This window comes from Oncorhynchus mykiss, chromosome 23 (assembly GCF_013265735.2).
Source record: "Oncorhynchus mykiss isolate Arlee chromosome 23, USDA_OmykA_1.1, whole genome shotgun sequence".
In the NCBI taxonomy this organism is placed as follows: Eukaryota; Metazoa; Chordata; class Actinopteri; order Salmoniformes; family Salmonidae; genus Oncorhynchus; species Oncorhynchus mykiss.
This window is the reverse complement of record NC_048587.1, coordinates 41,199,987-41,217,028: the sequence shown is the minus strand read 5'-3', so window position 1 is coordinate 41,217,028 and position 17,042 is coordinate 41,199,987. Positions and strand designations below refer to the sequence as shown.

The following is a 17,042-nucleotide window of genomic DNA, read 5'->3' as shown; positions in this document are numbered from 1 at the left end:
AATTAAGTTATAAATTCCTCTGTCCTAGTTAAAAACAAGTTATCCGATAGGCTTTGATTAAATTTCCAATATCATTGGTTTTGTACACCTGGGGCCTGTTCAGGAGAATTGAAATTTACAGAATGTTCAGATAAAAATGTATTGTGTACATCAGATATGATCGTTATTATTACATATATATTTATGTTTATTTAACTAGGCAAGTCAGTTAAGAACAAATTCCTATTTACAATGACTGCCTACCAAAAGGCAAAAGGCCTCCTGCGGGGACGGGGGCTGGGATTAAAAATATAGGACAAAACACACATCACGACAAGAAAGACACCACAACACTACATAAAAAAAGACCTAGCACAGGCAGGAATATGTTCCAGGATTCTTCCGATGGCATTGAGGATTACACCACATCAGTCACTGGCTTCATCAATAAGTGCATCGATGACATCATCCCCACAGTGACTGTACGTACATACCCCGACCAGAAGCCATGGATTACAGGCAACATTTGCACTCAGCTAAAGGGTAGAGCTGCCGCTTTCAAGGAGCGGGACTCTAACCCGGAAGCTTATAAGAAATCCCGCTATGCCCTCCGACAACCCATCAAACAGGCAAAGCATGAATACAGGACTAAGATCAAATCGTACTACACCAGCTCCGATGCTCGTCAGATGTGGCAGGGCTTGCAAACTATTGCAGACTACAAAGGGAAGCACACCCGAGAGCTGCCCAGTAACACAAGCCTACCAGACGAGCTAAATTACTTCTATGCTCGCTTCTTCTGCAAGTAACACTGAAACAAGCATGAGAGGATCAGCTGTTCCGGATGACTGTGTGATTACGCTCGCCGCAGCCGATGTGAGTAAGAACTTTAAACAGGTCAACATTCACAAGGCCGCAAGGCCAGACGGATTACCAGACGTGTACTCAAAGCATGCGCTGACCAAATGGCAAGTGTCTTCACTGACAACTTCAACCTCTCCCTGTCGGAGTCTGTAATACCAACATGTTTCAAGTAGACCATCATAGTCCCTGTGCCCAAAAACACTAAGATAACCTGCCTAAATGACTACCGACCCGTAGCACTCACGTCTGTAGCCACGGAGTGCTTTGAAAGGCTGGTCATGGCTCAAATCAACACCATTTTCCCAGAAACCCTAGATGGGTTTCATGTGTGATGGGTCCTCAGATCCTCAGAAGATTCTACAGCTGTACCATCGAGAGCATCCTGACTGGTTGCATCACTGCCTGGTATGGAAACTGCTCGGCCTCCGACTGCAAGGCACTACAGAGGATAATGTGTACGGCCCAATACATCACCTGGGCCAAGCTTCCTGCCATCCAGCCTCTCTAGTCATAGACTTGTCTCTGCTACCGTACGGCAAGCGGTACCAAAGCGCTAAGTCTAGGTCCAAGAGGCTTCTAAACAACTTCTACCCCCAAGCCATAAGGCTCCTGAACATCTAATCAAATGGCTACCCAAACTATTTGCATTGCCCCCCCCCCCCTCTCTCTTTACACTGCTGCTACTCTCTGTTATTATCTATGCATAGTCACTTTAATAACTCTATCTACATGTACATATTACCTCAATTACCTCGGCTAACCGGTGTCCCCGCACATTAACTCTGTACTGGTAAACCCTGTATATATACTCAATATTGTTATTTTACTGCTGCTCTCTAATCATTTGTTACTTTTATTTAAATCTTTGACCAGAGTCTGCAGTGTGTGTGTAAGTGCATGAGTGCTGGAGGCGAGCAAAAGCTCAGGAGAGAGGAGGGAGTGTGGCGGGGGTACCTGTACCAGACAGGGGGAGACAGGCTAGACGGTGAACCGATCGCCAGGTGGAATCCAAGCAGCAGTGCAGCAGGCAACGGGAGTCGGTGTCACAGCCACTTGGGAGAAGCTTTTTTTAGGAGGCAGATTCCTTGTAGAAAACCCCAGCTAGCTAGCCAGACTCTGTCCACCGTTTTTCTTCCACGTGAAAAAGGAGGTCATTAGCTAGCTATATCACTTCAGTTTCGGCGAATGGTCCTTTTAAAACGTCCAAACAAAGTTGTCCTGTGGCTGTTGTATTTTGGAGATTTGCGAGGAGGATATCTTCTGATGTGATCAACGCAACAATGTTGTTTCTTATTGAGGTAGCTTACAATTTTAGTGTCCTGGCTGCATGTCAGTTCAAGTTGGAATTGATATGATGATGATTGTAATAAATTAATATAGCCAAAGATTATCATGCTTCGCATCTTTCTCTGATAAATCTACTGTCAGATAGATTGACATATTTATTATAAGACGTGTGTGCTCTATTGATGCTCTATTGATGCTCTATTCAAGTCACGTCCTTTGCAGTTTCTTTCTCAGATCTGTATTCAAAAAGTTTTAACAAGTAGTCACCTGAGATCTGTACTCAAATATATTTTTTTACGTAGTTGCTTTCGCAGAGTTGTATTTAAAGTTTCGGGGATCTGCATTCAAATAGTTATAGTCACCTCCAACATAACTAGAATTTCGATATCATGGATGGTCAGTCCTTGCATCCATAGCGTTGTCTATGCATTTGACAGTGGTTACATTTCTCCAGGCCCATCCCTCACCTTTTTACCAAAACAGCGGCAGGTTGGCCACTTTGTTTTTGTTTCATTAAGGATTCTAGCTTTAAGGTAGTGATAACCGAACTCCCTCGGACCGCCCTGAAGATCAGATACAGTGTGTTTGAAGATTACCTGAATCCAAAGGTCAAGTTAAGGGTCACTGCTCTCTTATCCTTGATAGGAATGTGATGTTACTCTTTGGATCAGGACTATGGGATGAGAGAAAGGGTCAGAGTCAGATGACTGCTCAAGTATGTATGGGATGTTGTTTTTCCATACATATCAAGGAGAGTGTGTGTGTACAGGCAGCACATATTTTTGGCAACTATTTAAGGCTATTCTAGTGGTCTAAAAGTATATGGTATATTTTTTATGGCACTTTATGGCTCCTGGCATTGTATTATGGCTCCTGGCATTGTATTTGTTTCTCACAGTATGTGTATTTTTGTCTGCTGCTGTTTTGACATTGAATATAGACATACACTGAATGTACAAAACATTAAGAATGCCTGCGCTTTCCATGAAATAGACTGACCTGGTGAATCCAGGTGAAAGCTATGATCCCTTATTGATGTCACTTAAATCTACTTCAATCAATGTAGATGAAGGGGAGGAGACAGGTTAAAGAAGGATTTTTAAGCCTTGAGACAGGGATTGTGTATGTGTGCCATTCAGGGGGTGCCAGGCACACCGGTTTGTGTCAAGACCCGGAACCGGTACCACCCAAATGACATCCAGCCAACTTGACAACTGTGGGAAACATTGGCGTCAACAAGGGCCAGCATCCCTGTGTAATGCTTCGACACCTTGTAGAGTCCACGCCCCAACGAGGGCAAGGTGGATACAACTCAATATTAGGAAGGTGTTCTTAATGTTTTGTACACTCAGTGTATATTTGATATAGACATAACAAGAAATATTGCAACGTCATACAATAAGTTGTAATACAATGCAATACAATGCAATATATGATATTTAGACTGCGATGCATCTACAAATATAATGACGAGAGGACATAACCCTAACCTTAAAAATCCACTTTAAAACAGCCACTCACTTAAATGGCCACTGATCTTTTTTATCCTCAATCAAATAATGACTTCCTCTGCAATTTGACAGAAAGTTTCACTGCGTTTTACCAGAGTGTGAGTACCAAATGGCACCCTATTCCCTATGTACAGTAGTGGCCCATGGTCAAAATCAGTGCTCTATAAATGCAATAGAGTGCCATTTGGGACTAGACTGTCCATTATCAAAGGAAGTGGTCAATTGCCTGTGATCCATTCAGTGAAATACAGGGTAGAGCATTACCTTTCAGTGTAATGGTAGGGCTTGATTGTTTTTCTTATCCAATTAGGAGATCGTATCCCTCTAAAGTCTGGAATTACAACACACACACACACATATGCATGCACGCACACACAAACACACTCTCCTCTCTCCGTAACAAGGTAATTGCTAGCATCACAGCCGCTTTTAACCTGGGGGTCACTGTTTCAGGGTTTGATTTTGTTTCCTGTGATGCGATGTGGTTGAAATGGTTTTCCAAAACGAAGCCATGCGGTCAGCTTTTAAAGCAACCACTTTAGAAAACATAGCATCACACACAACCACATCAGCACACACAAATATGTGGCACAGACACACACACGCACACACGCACCCACCCACACACACACACACACATATACACATTCAGTAAGTAGAGCTGTGCTTTTGAAGTCAACAGGCCAGACAGAACACTACTACCAATTAACCATTGAACAAAATATCTGTGAACCACTGTGGTAGTAAATCAGACAGAGGTTGCGTCCCAAATGGTGCCCTATTCCCTATATGGTGAACTACTTTTAACCCCTATGGGCCCTGGTTAACATAAGTGTACTAAAAAGGGAATAGGGTGCCATTTGGGATGCAACCAGAGAACAGACAATCAACACAAATAGAAGGGACTGTTTGTACTGGCCGAGGAGGTTTATACACGGTCTGATAAGGTACAAGTCTAAGAATAGATAAACAGTAGCTACGTTGTTAACAAAGGATGGAAGAAGAAAGAAAAGACACCAGCGAATGAAACAAGACAGAAGATATCAAAAGTATCATCAGTTTGTGTGTGTGTGTGTTTTCATGCATGGGTGTGAGACTGGATCTCCTCAAGAGCACAATAATCTTGCTGGTGCGTCTGGAGAAGTTCAAAGCAGCGGCATCATGCACCTATGATTTTAGAGGGGGCACGAGGTATGTGAGGATGGAGGGGGGCTGGTCCGGAAGCATTTTTCAAACCCCTGAAACAGCTCTAAATCCAAAGCCATATTCATTATGCCTAATTCTATGTAAAAATATGTATAATTTTCTACATAGGTTATCTAAGCATATCTCTTTACCTGTTCAATTGTCATTTGAATGAATTATGTACATTGATTCTGTAAGAACTTTTACGCCTTAGAAGAGTTTATTACAACTGCAACACTGGTATATAGCAACATAACCCCATAATTAAAGACATTTTTGTATTTTCTAAAGTCTAGCAACCTTGCAAGCATGCGTGCCAGCGAAGATAGTTAAACAAGATACTCTAACTGGTAGCACAGTAGCCTTTAGGCAGCACAGAAGCCAGTAAATTACTGTAGATTTACAGGACCTTTAATGTAGCACAAATTTACAACATATTACTGGAACACCTGACTGCTGTATTTCTAGAATTAGTATAGTGGAATGCCATTGAGCCCGCATAATGCATTGCACTTTACAGTACTGTACTGTAATATATAATTACAGTAGCTATCTGTAAAATAAAATGCTGTAAATCTACAACAATTTGTTACAGTGTGAGGTTGGGAGTTTGGGAACCTCTCTAGCTAGCTAGCTAAAGTCAACTTCATAAAATTGCTATGTGGCTAGTATTACAGTGAAACAACAAAACGTTTTGGTTTTATTTATTCATCAAGAAGGAATAAATAGAGATAAATAGTAATGGCGTCTTTTTGTAGGCACTATCTCCACCATGATTCGTTGGACAAAGGCTATGGGAAAATGTATTGAGTTTTTGTAGGGTTTTTGGATAAACGCTGAAAATTAGGTCTGTGGTAAACACAGGCTTAGGAGATCTTATATGTTTTGTGAGATAATCTTCACCAGCTAATGTAACCTTTTGTGAATTTTGAAGTATTTCTGTAATACAAAAAAGCACAAAGCACATAAAATGATTCGTATTTCATAAATGTAATTGTTAACTGACTGATATTATCTCATAGAACAAAACGTATAAGATTTCCTAAGCCTGTGTTAACCTCAGACCTTATTTTCGGCATTTATCGCAAAAACCTATTCTTTCCCCATTGTTTTTCCTGAACGAACCAGAGGTAACTAATTTCCGTTTTTTTAGGACAACAAGCCGGTGAGCTCTGTATGCTACATAAATTGATCAAATTAATTTACAAACACACCTCCTGCGAGTCCTGCCCATCACTGGCAGTTAAAATCAAATCAAATAATGTGTGTGTCACTTGACACTCTCTCCTCCCCTGACGACACTGTCTGCATGCATTAGATTATCTAGCTCGCTGCCTAGCATATCTTTGCTCCATGGTGCACCTTAGAAGGAACCACTTACTGGGAGAATAGGGAGGGGGTACACTTTGCCTGGTCCGGTCAGTGTGCCCCCTTCGCAAAATACAGATGACAAATCTTTATAAATTATAAAAATAATAATTTAGTTTAGTAATTCATTTAACAGCTGACTTTTTTTTAAACAGGACATATCTAAGGGGGCATGTGCCCTTGTGCGCCTATGGACATGATGCCTATGGTTCAAAGGCATTGTGACCACAGCTGAAACTCTAATCGCCTAGCTAATCTGATTTGTTCAGTCTATGACCCCTGACCTCTAACACTATAACCTCTATTTGTTCAGAGCAGTGGATCTGTCTCAAATGGCACCCTATTCCCTCTGGCTAAAAGTAATACACTATATAGGGAATAGGGTGCCATTTGGGATGCAAGCCCAGGTCTACCCTCTGCACTCTGATTAGTTCTCCCCTCTCTCTAATCCGGAAGGAGTAGGACGGGGCAATCAATAGAGACAGAGTCTACGTCCCAAATGGCATCCTATTCCCTTCACGGTGCACTACTTTTGACCAGAGCCCTATGGGCCCTGGACAAAAGTAATGCACTATATAGGGAAGCGTGTGCAATTTGGGACGCAGAGGTTGACTTTGAAGAAAAAGAGGGATGGAATTGCCCAATGCTCAAACAACAAAGACTCACATTTCATTCAGCTCACAGGAATATCTGTTCATTTTTGGAATGGTTGTCTTGTTTTGTCATCTATAACCAAACATTCTGGAGCTAAGTGTGTGTTGTGTTGTCTTGATGATTATGTAAAGAGTGGTTATTGGTGATTTATGTGTGTTTACACAACAGTAAGATGGGCTAAAATAGTCCAAAACTATTTTATCCCATCTTACTCTTGTGTAAACATACATGAATCACCACTAACCACTCTTTACATAATCATCAAGACAACACACACACTTGGCTCCAGAATTGGCCCTGTATACTTTTCCTTGACCATGTAACTCATTGTTGTTTATTGGAAACAGTGGTTGTGAGTGACTATTTACAGCAAACCAGACATCACTTTATGACTCTCCTAAATCATGTTAGCAATATAGATCTGTAATATTCAAAGCTGATATCTAACAAAACCAGTGTTCAAATACTAAAGTATGCACTTTCTGAGTTTTCTCATAAGACAGACATGATTTTGAACAAAGGACGATTCCTCATTTTGTGTTTGAGTTGGTGTTCCTCTTCAAGCCCCTATCATGTTTACAATCCCACTTCCGATATCTTCCTAACCATCCCCCCTCTTTCCTCCGGATCCCCTCCAGAGATGTTTACACTACAGTGGCAGACACACAAACATGCTGTATATGTGCACAAACACTGTATATATGCACGCACACACACACACTGTACATACACACACACACATGCATACACACACGGACATACGCTTCGGACCAGCAAGTTTAGGGAACATGAGAAAAATTGTAAATCTCCAACCACAGTCCTGACCTTACTGTAAACTGTGTTGCATAACCCATAGTGTTATTGCTTCCCATATCTCCAGGGAACTCCGGCTGTGTGTGTGTGTGTGTGTGTGTGTGTGTGTGTGTGTGTGTGTGTGTGTGTGTGTGTGTGTGTGTGTAAAGATGGACTACAGATACATAAACATCTATCTTGTTACTTGTATATGATATTCTAATGATAAATGTGTCAAACTAAAATATAACATACTTTTATACAGTTGTGTTTAGAAAATACAGATACATACAGGTATTGGTAGCGCTTTATAATAGCTCAACGTAATAAAGCATTTATAACAGATTAGTAAATAGTTTGTTTATATTTTATTAATCCAGTCATAAGATGTTTGATATAGATCCTTATAAACCATTTATTAAACAGTAGTTAATTATTTTGGGGGGGCCTCATCTAAAGTTTGGGATACTTACACTTTACAAATGTTTTGGGTGACCAATGTAATTTCTAAAAAAAATATGGAAAGATTAAATCGTCTGTGACAGTAGAAGAGTCACGTTGTCGTTTTGAGATAGGTTCCCCTGTCTTACTCTCCGTCATGTTTGGGTGTTGCTTGTTATCATTACTTCATGTCTTAAAGTAATGATGGACTGTCGTTTCTTTTCTTATTTGAGCTGTTCTTGGCAAAGTTTACAGGTAACTTTTGAGATATTGTAGTCACGTTGCACAAGTTGGAACCGGTGTTTTTCTGGATCAAACGTGCCAAATAAATGGACATTTTGGATATATATCGACGGAATTAATCGAACAAAAGGACCATTTGTGATGTTTATGGGACATATTGGAGTGCCAACAAAAGAAGCTCGTCAAAGGTAAGGCATGAATTATATTTTTATTTCTGCGTTTTGTGTCGCGCCTGCAGGGTTGAAATATGGTTTCTCTCTTTGTTTACAGAGGTGCTATCCTCAGACAATAGCATCGTTTGCTTTCGCCGAAAAGCCTTTTTGAAATGTGAAATGTTGGCTGGATTCACAACAAGTGTAGCTTTAATTTGCTGTCTTGCATGTGTGATTTAATGAAAGTTTGATTTTTATTGTAATTTATTTTTGGCTCTTTCTTCATTTTCTTTTGGTGCTCTGAATTTGGCGCTCTGCATTTTCCCTGGCTTTTGGCAAGCGTCCCACATATCCCAGAGAGGTTAACGGGCATCCCACATATCCCAGAGAGGTTAATGAGCGTCCCACATATCCCAGAGAGGTTAACGAAATAGGACTATCTTCTGTATATCCACCCTACATTGTCACAATACAACTGATTGGCTCAAACGCATTAAGAAGGAAAGATATTCCACAAATTTACTTTTAACAAGGCACGCCTGTTAATTGAAAAAAGTGACTACCCCAAGAGTGTGCAATGCTGTCATCAAGGCAAAGGGTGGCTACTTTGAAGAATCTAAAATCTAAAATATATTTTGATTTGTTTAACACTTTTTTGGTTCCTACATGATTCCATATGTGTTAATTCATAATGTTGATGTCTTCACTATTATTCTACAATGTAGGAAAAAAAAAATGTAAATAAGAAAAACCCTTGAATGAGTAGGTGTGTCCAAACTTTTGACTGGTACTGTAGACAGACGGACAGGCAGACAGACAGACAGGCAGACAGGCAGGCAGGCAGGCAGACAGGCAGACAGACAGACAGGCAGACGAAAACAAAAACACAGTCATGGTAAGCACAAATCACCCAGAAAAAAATGTTATATTCATCCACAAATTAATCCCGAATCAATACTTTAAATTGCCTGAACGGCACCAGGCATTTTTTTTCAGTAATGAGGCCAGTGTTTGAATTCATTTGTTGTTGTAGAGAGGAGGAAGTAGAACCCTTCAGGAATTTGACAGTTTCCCATAATTTAGCCGGGTTCCCATTACAATATGGAAGAGCGGTTACATAATATTCAGATGTAGCCTTTTTGATTGGTTTTACACAATGATTCCTCAATTGCTTAAAAGCTTGCCAGTCTGGGCCAAGCATGTGCTCCTGGCCTTTACCCATGCATCATCTCGTTTTACAAATCCAATTGTATTGGTCACATACACGTGTTTAGCAGATGTTGTTGTGGGTGTAGCGAAATGCTTGTGTTTCTAGCTCCGACAGTGCAGTAAAATCTAAAAAGTAATATCTAACAATTTCACAACATATACCCAATACACACAAATCTAAGTAAAGGAATGGAATTAAGAATATATAAATATATGGATGAGCAATGTAGACTAAGATACAGTAGAATAGTATAGAATACAGTATATGCATATGAGATGAGTACTGCAAGATATGTAAACATTATTTAAGTGACTAGTGTTCCATTAATTAAAGTGGCAAGAGATTTCAAGTCTATGTACATAGTCAGCAGCCTCTAATGTGCAAGTGATGTCTATTTAACAGTCTGATGGCCTTGAGATAGATGCTGTTTTTCAGTCTCTTGGTCGCAGCTTTGATGCACCTTTTGATGCAGGCAGTGGCTCGGGTGGCGGTTGTCCTTGATGATCTTTTTGGCCTTCCTGTGACATCGGTGCTGGAGGTGTCCTAGAGGGTAGGTTGTTTGCCCCCGGTGATGCGTTGGGCTGTAAAAGTTTGTGAGGGTTTCAGGTGCCAAGCCAAATTTCCTCAGCCTCCTGAGGTTGAAGAGGCGCTTTTGCGCCTTCTTCACCACACTGTCTGTGTGGGTGGACCATTTCAGTTTGTCAGTGATGTATACACCAACGTACTTGAAGCTTTCCACATTCTCCACTGTGGTCCTGTCAATGTTGATAGGGTGGTGCTCCCTCTGCTGTTTCCTGAAGTCCACAATCATCTCCTTTGTTTTGTTGATGTTGAGTGAGAGGCTATTTTCCTAGCACCTCGCTCCCAGAGCCCTCAACTCCTCCCTGTAGGCTGTCTTGTCATTGTTGGTAATCAAGCCTACTACTGTTGTGTTGTCTGCAAACTTGATGATTGAGTTGGAGATGTGCTTGGCCATGCAGTCATGTGTGAACAGGGAGTTCAGGAGGGGGCTGAGCACGCACCCTTCTGGGGACCCAGTGTTGAGGATCAGCGAAGTGGAGATGTTGTTTCCTACCTTCACCACCTGGGGGAGGCCCGTCATGAAGTCCAGAACCCAGTTGCACAGGGCGGGGTTCAGTCCCAGGGCCTCGAGCTTAATGATGAGCTTGGAGGGTACTATGGTGTTCAATGCTGAGCTATAGTCAATGAACTACATTCTTAAGTATTCTCCTTGTCCAGATGGGATAGGGCAGTGTGCAGTGTGATGGTGATTGCATCGTCTGTGGATATATTGGGGTGGTAAGCAAAGTGAACTGAGTCTAGGGTGATAGGTAAGTTAGAAGTGATATGATCCTTGATTAGTCTCTCAAAGCACTTCATGATGACAGAATTGAGTGCTACGGGGCGATAGTCATTTAGTTCAGTTATCTTTGCTTTCTTGGGTACAGGAACAATGGTGGCCATCTTGAAGCATGTGGGGATAGCAGACTGGGATAGGGAGAGATTGAAAATGTCCGTAAACACACCATCAAGCTGGTCTGTGCATGCTCTGAGGACTCCTGGGCCGGCAGCCTTGCGAGGGTTAACACGCTTAAATGTCTTACTCACGTCGGCCACGGTGAAGGATAGCCCACAGTCCTTGGTAGCGGGCCGTGTCGGTGGCACTGTGCTATCCTCCAAGTGGGCGAAGAAGGTGTTTAGCTTGTCCAGAAGCAAGAAGTTGCTGTCCGCGACGTGGCTGGTTTTCCTTTTGTAGTCCATGATTGTCTGTAGACCCTGCCACATACGTCTTGTGTCTGAGCCCTTGAATTGCAATTTAACTTTGTCTCTGTACTGGTGTTTTGCCTGTTTCATTGCCTTGCGTAGGGAATAACTACAGTGTTTGTATTCTGCCATATTCCTAGTCACCTTGCCATGGTTACATGCGGTGGTTCGCGCTTTCAGTTTTGCGCGAATGCTGCCATCTAGCCACAGTTTCTGATTAGGGTAGGTTTTAATAGTCACAGTGGGTACAACATCTCTCTTGTTAAATTCAGTCACCGTATCAGTATATACGTCGAGATTATTCTCGAATGCTGCCCGGAACATATCCCAGTTCGAGTGATCAAAACAATCTTGAAGTGTGGATTCCGATTGGTCAGACCAGCGTTGAATAGTCCTTAGCACGGATACTTCCTGTTTTAGTTTCGCCTATAGGAAGGGAGGAGCAAAATGGAGTCATGGTCAGATTTGCCGAAAGGAGGGCGGGGGAGGGCCTTGTAGGCATCCCAGAAGTTGGAGTAGTGTGGTCGAGTGTTTTAGCAGCAACAGTACTACAGTCAATGTGTTGATAGAACTTCGGCAGCCTTATCCTCAAATTTTCTTTGTTAAAATCTCCAGCTACATTAACAGTAGCCTCAGGATATGTGGTTTCCAGTTTGCACAAAGTCCAGTGAAGTTCTTTGATGGCCGTCGTGGTATCGGCTTGAGGGGGGATATACACAGCCGTGACTATAACCGAAGAAAATTATCTTGGGAGATAATACGGTTGGCATTTGATTGTGAGGTATTCTAGGTCAGGTGAACAAAAGGACTTAAGTTCCTGTATGTTATCACAAGTACACCATGAGTTGTTAATCATGATACTTACACCCCGCCCTTCTTCCTGGAGAGATATTTATTCCTGTCTACGCGATGAACTTAAAATCCAACTTGCTGGACCGACTTAGACAGTATATCCCGAGAGAGCCTTGTTTCCATGAAACAGAGTATGTTACAATCCCTGATGTCTCTCTGGAAAGAGACCCTCGCCCTGAGCTCATCAACTTTATTATCCAGAGAATGAACATTAGCGAGTAATATACTCAGGAGCGGTGGGTGGTGTGCGTGTCTCCTAAGTTGGACTAGAAGACCACTCCGAGTACCTCTCCTCCGCGACGTTGTTTTGGGTTGGCCTCTGGAATCAGTTCAATTGCCCTGGGGGGTGCGAACAAAAGATCCGCTTTGGGAAAGTCATATACCTGGTTGTAACGCAAGGAGTGCTGGTGAGTTACCACTGCTCTGATATCCAATATTCAGACCCTTTACTGAGCACTTTGTTGAAGCACCTTTGGTAGAGATTACAGCCTTGAGTCTTCTTGGGTATGACGCCACAAGCTTGGTACACATTTTGGGAACCTCTCAAGCTCTGTCAGGTTGGATGGGGAGGGTCGATGCACAGCTATTTTATCTGAATATGTTGTTGAGGAATCAGCTAAAAGTCAATCACTCCACACAGTGTGATAGTTAGTTAGATTTAATCTCACAGTTCGTAGGATCACCACAGTTATAGGCAGCAAGCCAGAACACAACCACAGACTAAACTCCAGCCAGCACTAGGACCCACACTAAACACAACCAAGGCACAAAAGTGGCGAAGAAATCTACAGCAGGGAGAGAGTGGCAATTAAATGCTGGGGTCCATCAAAGCAGCAATGCAACGGAGGCCATGTTACCAGAATGATAGCCAGGAGAGAAGCACCTTGGAGGGGATGTATTTTCCAGTACAGGACGGTGGAAAGCCGGGAGGGTGGCAAGTACTACACTGGGCCGAGGAGAGTCCAAAAAGTGTAAATCCAAGTGGATTTCAAGTTTGGAAGTAGTCCAAAAACATTGAAGACACAATGTCAAGTGGAAGGATGGAATATGTCCATATATAGTTATAATCTGTTGTTGGATCATCTACCCAAAATATGTCATCTTCTTCATTACTTTGCCAAACATATCATGACGATAGTGGTACTCAAAATGTGTTACATTTGTGAACGTCTAAATCAACATTTGGACCAGTTTAACAGCGTTGGTCCCTCCTATAGACAAGGGAAGGAGAGCTATGTAAAGGGCTCAATTATATAATTCTAACCATATACAATGTGTCTGCCTCCAACGTAAAACAAATGTTTGACTTCCACACAAAATTACTTCTTTACTTATTTTAGGTTTTAGGAAGTGTGTAGGTTTTATTCTTTATCGTAGAACTATGAAAGTTATGTATCTGCATGCTTGAGACAAATTCAGCAATTGCTTTCCCATGTCTGTGCTGTGAAGCAGTCAAGCTGGATAAATGTTTTTCTATGGACCGCCCCTTTGACATAATGTTGCAGTATATAAATGGATGTAATTATGCAGTCAACCACCAGAGGGAGGCAAATACAAGTTTATTTGATAGAGGACATTTACATGGTCCTAGGAAGGTCTGGACCTAGGATCAAGGGAGAAACTCAAGTTTCTGAATACTATATCTCTTGACACATTGATGAAAATAGTAATGGCCTCTAAACCTTCAAGCTGTATACTGGACCCTATTCCAACTAAACTACTGAAAGAGCTGCTTCCTGTGCTTGGCCCTCCTATGTTGAACATAATATACGGCTCCCTATCCACCGGATGTGTACCAAACTCACTAAAAGTGGCAGTAATAAAGCCTCTCTTGAAAAAGCCAAACCTTGACCCAGAAAATATAATAAACTAAATTGGCCCATATCGAATCTCCCATTCCTCTCAAAAAATGTTGAAAAAGCTGCTTGCGCAGCAACTCACTGCCTTCCTGAAGACAAACAATGTATACGAAACGCTTCACTCTGGTTTTAGACCCCATCATAGGACTGAGACTGCACTTGTGAAGGTGGTAAATTATATTTTAATGGCGTCAGACCGAGGCTCTGCATCTGTCCTCGTGCTCTTAAACCTTAGTGCTGCTTTTGATACCATTGATCACCACATTCTTTTGGAGAGATTGGAAACCTAAATTGGTCAACACGGACAAGTTCTGGCCTGGTTTAGATCTTATCTGTCGGAAAGATATCAGTTTGTCTCTGTAGATGGTTTGTCCTCTGACAAATCAACTGTAAATGTTGGTGTTCCTCAAGGCTCCGTTTTAGGACCACTATTGTTTTCACTATATATTTTACCTCTTGGTGATGTCATTCGGAAACTTAATGTTAACTTTCACTGCTATGCGGACAACACACAGCTGTACATTTTGATGAAACATGGTGAAGCCCCAAAATTGCCCTCCCTGGAAACCTGTGTTTCAGACATAAGGAAGTGGATGGCGGCAAATGTTCTACATTTAAACTCGGACAAAACAGAGATGCTAGTTCTAGGACCCAAGAAACAAAGAAATCTTCTGTTGACTCTGACAATTAATCTTGATGGTTGTACAGTCGTCTCAAATAAAACTGAAGGACCTCGCCGTTACTCTGGACCCTGATCTCTTTTTTGACGAACTTATAAAGACTGTTTCAAGGACAGCTTTTTCCATCTACATAACATTGCAAATATTAGAAACTTTCTGTCCAAAATCATGCATAAAAATGTATCTATGCTTTTGTCACTTCTAGATTAGACTACTGCAATTCTCTACTTTCCGGCTACCCGGATAAAGAACTAAATACACTTCAGTTAGTGCTAAACACGGCTGCTAGAATCTTGACTAGAACCAAAAAATGTGATCATATTATTCCAGTGCTAGCCTCTCTACACTGGCTTCCTGTTAAGGCTAGGGCTGATTTCAAGGTTTTACTGCTAACCTACAAAGCATTACATTGGCATGCTCCTACCTATCTTTCCGTTTTGGTCCTGCCGTACATACCTCCACATACGCTACGGTCACAAGACACAGGCCTCCTTACTGTCCCTAGAATTTCTAAGCAAACAGCTGAAATCAGGGCTTTCTCCTATAGAGCTCAATTTTTATGGAATGGTCTGCCAATCCATGTGAGAGATGCAGACTCGGTTTCACCATTTAAGTCTTTATAGAAGACTTATCTCTTCAGTAGGTCCTATGATTGAGTGTAGTCTGACCCAGGAGTGTGAAGGTGAATGGAAAGGCACTGGAGCAATGAACCGCCCTTGCTGTCTCTGCCTGAACTGTTCCCCTCGCTCCACTGGGATTCTCTGCCTCAAACCCTATTAATGGCGGCTGAGTCACTGGCTTACTGGTGCTCTTCCATGTCGTCCATAGGAAGGGTGCGTCACTTGAGTGGGTTGAGTTACTGACTTGATCTTCCTGCCCGGGTTGGCGCGCCACCTTGGGTTCGTGCCGTGGGGGAGATCTTCGTGGGCTATGCGCGGCCTTATCTCCGGATAGTAAATTGGTGGTTGAAGATATCCCTCTAGTGGTGTGGGGACTGTGCTTTGGCAAAGTGGGTGGGGTTATGTCCTGCCTGTTTGGCCCTGCCCGGGGGTATCGCCGGGCCACAGTGTCTCCCGACCCCTCCTGTCTCAGCCTCCAGTATTTATGCTGCAATAGTTTATGTGTCGGGGGGCTAGGGTCACTCTGTTATATCTGGAGTATTTCTCCTGTCTTATCCGGTGTCCTGTGTGAATTTAAGTATACTCTCTATAATTCTCTCTTTTACTCTCTTTTTTCTCTCTCTCTCTCGCGCTCTCTCGGAGGACCTGAGCCCTAGGACCATGCCTCAGGACTACCTGGCCTGATGACTCCTTGCTGTTCCCAGTTCACCTGTGAGTACATGCCTGTATACTCTACCAGTGAGTACAGGGCTGTATACTCTACCAGTGAGTACAGGCCTGTATACTCTACCAGTGAGTACAGGCCTGTATACTCTACCAGTGAGTACAGGCCTGTATACTCTACCAGTGAGTACAGGCCTGTATACTCTACAAGGTGAGTACAGGTAGAGTACACAGGCCTGTACTCACTGGTAGAGTATACAGGCCTGTACTCACTGGTAGAGTATACAGACTTGTACTCACTGGTAGAGTATACAGACCTGTACTCACTGGTAGAGTATACAGACTTGTACTCACTGGTAGAGTATACAGACATGCATTGCTGTAAAATACTTCTGAATTGAACGAGAGTTGCGGTGCACGGTGCACTGTTCAGATGCTGGAATTGTTTTTGGATGAATGTGCGAAGGTATCCTACTTTTTTTAATGATTGGTTTGCTTCATTAAAAGGTAATACATTTTACTGGCCTCTGCCAGCAGCCTCTAAATCACAACGTTTGACCCTGAACCCCCACACATCTTCACTTTCTCCCTATCCAATTCCGTATAAACTCCAAGACCCCTCAAAACACCTCTTTCAGAAAGTCTGTGGTCTTTGATTGACTTATCATTTACATTAAATGTTTGGCCATTTAGCGGACACTCTTGTACTTATCAACTTACAGTCAGTGCATTCAACCAAGGTTGATAAAGAAAACACATATCAGTCATAGCAAGTAAAAAGCTTCTGTAACTGGTACTGAAGATGTTGTTGTAGTTAACAATACATTGGTCTTCAAAATAATTGTAATTTCAACAAGATAGCTTACGATATATCCTGATAGTGCCAATACAATACTGAGCTATTCATGGGAACTCGAT

The 17,042-nt window shown here is 42.2% G+C and overlaps 1 protein-coding gene across 6 annotated transcripts in view; it reads right to left on the bottom strand.

Annotated features, from left to right (window-relative positions):
* c1qtnf1 (C1q and TNF related 1) overlaps positions 1-17,042 on the bottom strand; it is a 39,619-nt gene that overhangs the window by 19,652 nt on the left and 2,925 nt on the right. For 2 of the 6 annotated variants that reach the window (XM_036960460.1, XM_021581045.2), the window contains exon 3: positions 2,727-2,803. The exons of 3 other annotated variants lie outside the window; for them this stretch is intronic. The gene's annotated coding sequence lies outside the window, so the exon portion shown is untranslated. Of the gene's footprint in view, positions 1-2,726; positions 2,804-3,905; positions 4,439-17,042 lie in introns of those variants that run through there. One more of the 6 variants, XM_021581049.2, reaches the window with a different exon arrangement.